The sequence below is a fragment of the Pezoporus flaviventris genome, unplaced genomic scaffold (assembly GCF_033815535.1).
Source record: "Pezoporus flaviventris isolate CSIRO_AGI_PZ_B2104156 unplaced genomic scaffold, CSIRO_AGI_Pfla_v1 ptg000015l, whole genome shotgun sequence".
NCBI classification, from domain to species: Eukaryota; Metazoa; Chordata; class Aves; order Psittaciformes; family Psittacidae; genus Pezoporus; species Pezoporus flaviventris.
Genome location: NW_026892563.1, coordinates 23,214,403 through 23,220,510, shown reverse-complemented (window position 1 = coordinate 23,220,510; position 6,108 = coordinate 23,214,403). Strand labels below are relative to the sequence as shown.

Below are 6,108 nucleotides of genomic sequence, written 5' to 3'. Positions count from 1 at the left end.
TCACAACATTAGAAACATTCTCTTGTAGTTATTTCAGTGGTAAATTTCAAGTATGCTGTTCTTTAGGTTCTTTTGTCCTGTTCTAGATATACATGAATCATCAATGCCATCCCACTCCTCCCAAGTTTTAGCGTTACAGTTGATAAAGAATTGATAAAGGATTGATAAAGGATTGGCAAAGATGCTATTTAGTACCTGAAGTAGTCTTTTACCCTATTGAGTATCTGCTCCAGAGCCTGTCATTATGTCCTGTAAGAGATGTCTATTGTGCTAGAGAAGAAAACTGTTGATTATGGTCTTCAATTTAGTGATACAGGCCTATGAATACCTTAATTTTAGTAGTTCTTGCTGCTTAGATGTCAGGCTGACTGCATGGCTTTCTTTTCCTGCAAGCAGTCATTGTGACAAGAGCATGTTTTGTTAAAGACAGCCAAGTGAAGGGTTTGATGACCTTTTCCCATACTCTGTGATCTCAAGGAGAAAATTTTGTCCATTGTGACCAAAGAATGTGATAGGAATAGAAAATAGTTCACACAAAATGAGGCTATGGCAACAATATAAACTAATTATTAGTTTATGTTACATTAGTTTATATTATATTAGTCAATTGCTTTACCAGAAGTTTCTACAAGTTACTGGTGTTTCATTTCTAATGAGATTATGAGATACAGGAATTCAAAGTCATTATTTTTATAAGAAATGTATGACAAATGAACTGATTTTTTTCCTCCTGGAGGCTTGCATCAAAAATGATTTTAGTGAGGATCTGGGGAGAGAAGATGCAGTTTTGTACCCAATGGCATTTATGACCATATGAACTAGAGATCAGAGAATTTGAAGCCTAAATAAATAGAGGACATGATGTTATTCTACATGCTAATTAGGGAGAGTAGGGTGAGAATGAACGGGAAAATGATGACATGGCTGCACTTCATACTTATTAGTATGTCCTAATGATCTCTGCCTTGATAAGTTGTGGAAGTTACTCCATCAAATATGATACTGAGAACATTTTTCACGCTGAAGAGATCAAGAAGTACTGTACAATGATAAAAGAATGTCATGCAAACAGAGCAAAACCTATATTCTCTGCATGGTTTTTATTTTCAGTCATGTTTATGAATATATATCTTAAAATATTTAGTAATTTCTGAACTCTTTTGCCAAGGATTTCCTAAAATGTTGGTGTGCTAAAGAAAAGGACTAGAGTGCTGAAATTACTTTGATGCATAAAGTATTTTTTCTAGTATATTTCTTTTCACTGTGTTCAAAATGTAATCTGTTGCAGTCCATAGAAAGCCTCTAACAGACTGGGATGTGCTTTTGGTAAAAAGTGAAAAAGTTTTCTTTCACTCACTACCCTATTGTTCTGAATTTATCCCATTCAGGTAGATTAGTCTGGACAGAAGTGTGGATGAAAATGGGGTAGCTTGTCCTGTGGCAACTGATGATCTTTCCCTCCAGCAACCTAGACCTTACTGACACACAAACCCTCAGGTGCTATTTTTAACATTGCAGAGTGGCTTGGAGCTTGGGAAAAGCAGAGTAAAAACTGAGAAAATAGACATTATTCTTTGGATTTCTAACAACAATTAGATTAAGAACTCCCTGGATTGTTGCATTTACTCTGTGTTTCTTTTTCTGAATATGTATTGAACTCATGTATTGTTATTTCAGAAAGTTGTCTGAAGTGTTTTAATTGTGAATAGGGCTTTTTCAGCCTGGAGAAATGAAGGCTCCGGGGAGACCTGATAGCATCCTTCCAGTACCTAAAGGGCTAGAAGATATCTGGAGAGGGACTTTTTACAAGGGCATGTAGGGACAGGAGAAAGGGGAATGGCTTTAAACTGAAAGTGGGTAGATTTAGATTAGATGTAAGGAAGAAGTTCTTAGCTGTGAGGGTCGTGGGGCACTGAAATGGGTTGCTCCACAAAGTTATGGATGCCCCATCCCTGGAAGTGTTAAAGGCCAGGTTGGATGGGGCTTTGAGAAACCTGGTCTAGGGGAAGGTGTCCCTGGCCATGGCAGTAGGCTTGGAATGAGATGATCTTTAAGGTCCCTTCCAACCCAAACCATTCTATGATTCTATATGTCAAACTAAAATGTGCTAATAACTGGAATTACTAAATTAATTTTCCTATAGCACTTTGTCAGTGATTCAATCTTTGCTTTCGTTATCTAAGCTACAGAGGTTACTTTGAAATGAAAATAATGATAAATGAAGACAATTCCTACTTTATGCAGTTATATTGATTTCTCTGTATTAGGTCCATTACAGTACAGCTAGTTGGATTTTTAAATAACTTAAGTAATTCCCAAATATTTACATGCAAAGATATTTTACTGTACTTGGGTCATAGTACAGAAAGTTGTAATATACCTGATATGGGTTCTGTTCCTTCACCGTCATTGTATATCTGCATCTAGTCAAGCAGTAAAACTTTTTATAGAATCATAGAATCATAGAATAGTTAGGGTTGAAAAGGACCTGAAGATCATCTAATTCCAACCCCCCTGCCATGGGCAGGGACACCTCACACTAAACAATGTCACCCAAGGCTCTGTCCAGCCTGGTGTTGAACACCGCCAGGGATGGAGCATTCACAACCTCCCTGGGCAACCCATTCCAGTGCCTCACCACCCTTACAGGAAAGAACTTCTTCCTTACATCCAATCTAAACTTCCCCTGTTTAAGTTTTAACCCGTTATCCCTTGTTCTGTCACTACAGTCAGTAATGAACAGTCCCTCCTCACCTTCCCTATAGGCCCCGTTCAGATACTGGAAGGCTGCTATGAGGTCTCCACGCAGCCTTCTCTTCTGCAGCCTGAACAGCCCCAACTTTCTCAGCCTGTCTTCATAGGGGAGGTGCTCCAGTCCCCTGATCATCCTCGTGGCCCTTCTCTGGACTTGTTCCAACAGTTCCATGTCCTTTTTATGTTGAGGACACCAGAACTGTACACAATACTCCAAGTGAAGTCTCACGAGAGCAGAGCAGAGGGTCAGGATCTCCTTCGACCTGCTGGTCACGCTCCTTTTGGTGCAGCCTATGGTACGGTTGGCTTTCTGGGCTGCGAGCACACACTACCAGCTCGTGTTCATTTTCTCATCGACAGTTCTTTTTGGCGCCCAACGTGGGACTCGAACCCACGACCCTGAGATTAAGAGTCTCATGCTCTACCGACTGAGCTAGCCGGGCTCCTCCAAAAAGAACTGTCGTGGTTTAAACCCAGTCAGGTAACTTGTTCACTCACTCCCAGTGAGTGGTGCCGAGCTGACAACAATCAAGGTCCGTGTCCGTCTCCCCCCCCCCCCTGCAGCGGGGCTCTCCCCTTCCCCGCTCCCGGAGGAACGGGGAGGAGGATCGAGAGAGTGCAACTCCTACGGGTTGAGACAAGAACAGTCCAGCAACAAATCACCACCACTACTATCAGCTAAAACAATGATAAGGGAAAATAACAAGGGAAGAGAATACGATACCACCGGCCAAGAAAGCGAGTTCCACCCGGAAGCCCCTGTCCTTCCGGGTAACTCCCAGTTACCCCCCACCCCAGGCATGACGTGCTGTGGTATGGAATACCTCCCCGGCTAGCCCGGGTCAGGCGCCCCGTCTCTGCTTCCTCACAGCCTCCCCTCCTCCCTGGCAGAGCATGAGCCTCACAGAGTCCTTGGTCAGGGTAAACATCACTTAGCAACAACCGACAACATCGGCTTCACCAACACTGTTCTCAAACTAGAAGTCAAAACACAGCACTGCACCAGTTAACACAAAGGAAAAAACATGACTGCTACTGCTGAACCCAGGACAACCTGGGATGTTAAAAAATATACTTCTGTATCCACATTGGTAATTGCTGCAAGTAGAAGTTACCTTATTATGAAGAATATTGGAGGCTTTTGTTATATTATATTACAACTAGTCTGCTGGTCATGCAAGGAATTGAATTAATAATCACAAAAAAAATAATGAGTAGCAGTAATAAAATGCAGCCATAGAGAAAATAAAATAAAAAAAAATTGACACAAGAGTATTGATAAGAAAACATCACTGTTCGTCATTGCTACCTGTAGTTGCACCCACAGAGCTAAGTTTCCTTTTTTTTTTCAGAGAAATCAGCTTATGTGGCAAATTCACATTTCCTACCTAGGATCATGGTACATACAATATTATGCTTGCATTTGTGATTTAAAGGAGACATATAAGCAGCAAATGAACTCAGCAATGCTTAGTTTCTGGTGCAAATTGTCTCATCTTGCTCATGTTAGGTTGTCAACATGATCCCCTGTGTCCTGATTGAAAGGTTGCTGATGGCAGCAAATGACAAATGCTATTGCATTTCATCTCTGGTGTATGAAGGTCACTGCAGGGAAAGATACTGTAGCATGTTCAAGCCTTAAGACCTATTTTCCTCAGTACAGTTTCACTTACAAAATAGATAAAATGAAGATATGAGTGTTATGAAAAGGATATTTTAAAAATTGATTTAATATTTTTTATGCAGACTCATATATTAAATCTTAATACATTTAACTCAGTAATAGCTCATATTATTGTGCTTCATTGCGTATACTAATATGTGTATTTATGCAAAATGAGAAAGCAGCTTTTGCATGACAATCAAATAAGAGTATGTATGAGTAAGGAGTTATTATTATTACTTGTAGAAAAATAGGTTATGGCCTAGTGGTAGGGGAGCTCAGAGTGTTTAATTTTTTCATTATAATTTCAATGGTTATTTATTAGACTAATCTGGATGGGTTTCTCAGGATTTCTGAATTTCCTTTAAATTTCTCTTTCAATAGGAAAATGCACTTATCCTGGAATCTCATCTTTTAGTATCAGCAGGTATGACTGGCTGAAATTTCAACCATCTATTAATAGTTTGCAAAATATCCCCAAAATAGTTACTAAATAGAATTTTTAAGAAGAAAATCATGCTTGTTTTATGTATGGCTGTTATAAAAATTGAAATGTGAATTCGAAGAAATCTGTCAGGTTTCATATTTGTACCTGTTTTTCATAGTTAATAGTACAGTAGCTATATATTTTTTTGTCTTTCCTTCTTAGATCTGATCAGTATATGTTGAGCCTGAGTAACTTATATTGGAAACATTTCTGTGATCTTTGTTACACATTAGAATCATAGAATCATAGAATGGTTTGTGTTGTAAGGACCTTAAAAGTCATCTAATTCCAATCACCATGCCACAATCATCACCTTCCACTAGACCAGGTTGCTCAAAGCCCATCTAACCTGACCTTGAATGTATACACAGATCTGTTAAACTAAGAAAAATACTCTGGAAATACAGCAGACTAAAAAAACATGAACCGAGCTTATACGGCAATTGCATCACCAGATACTTCAGAAGATAGATACAGTGGAATGATAATTATTTCTGGTTTTATAGCTCAGAACCATAACCTCTTCCAATCTATCGTGCTTTCTTAATAGAGAGCTGAATAAAGGAATGGAGGAATGGATGGGTGGGAGATGGAGGATGGCTATAGACATTGAGAAGAACATTTTGCTTGAACCTCATCAAGAATCTCTATAATTTCATGCCTCGTCTAAACAAAATAAGCTAAAATATACAAGAGATGCAATGAACCTATGGTGTCTGTTGCAGTGCCAAATCAACTACAGTTTAGAGTTGCATGCTGAGGTTGTTAAACGATATTTTGACCAAAGAGATAAATATAGATAATTACTGAATATGAATAAACAAGTAAAAAAAAAAAATATATATAGTCTAGTCTGTTTTCTACAGGGATCCAGCAAGATGCTTAGAACAGATAATACACTTGTGTTCAGGATTTCAACTGGCTCCAGTAAATGTGTTTAAATGAGTTTGAACTATAGTTACCAAGTTTCAAATTAAAACTCAACATAGTGGTACAAAAGCTACTTCTTTATTTTAATAGAAATATCGATGTTAGATGTGATCAGAGAGCAACTAGAAAAGTCAGTATGTTATAAACAAAATTACATTTAAGATACTTTGCAGTATCCAGTAGTAAAGACACGACCTACTAGTATCTTCATATGGAATACTGTCAGATCCTCCTATCACCTTCTTTCAAAAAAGACAACACACCACATGAGGAT

At 38.6% G+C, this 6,108-nt stretch overlaps 1 non-coding gene across 1 annotated transcript; it reads right to left on the bottom strand.

Annotated features, from left to right (window-relative positions):
- Positions 1–3,124: 3,124 nt before the first annotated feature.
- On the bottom strand, positions 3,125–3,197 carry TRNAK-CUU (transfer RNA lysine (anticodon CUU)). Its single transcript has one exon. It is a non-coding gene; the product is annotated as a tRNA-Lys (tRNA).
- Positions 3,198–6,108: the final 2,911 nt, after the last annotated feature.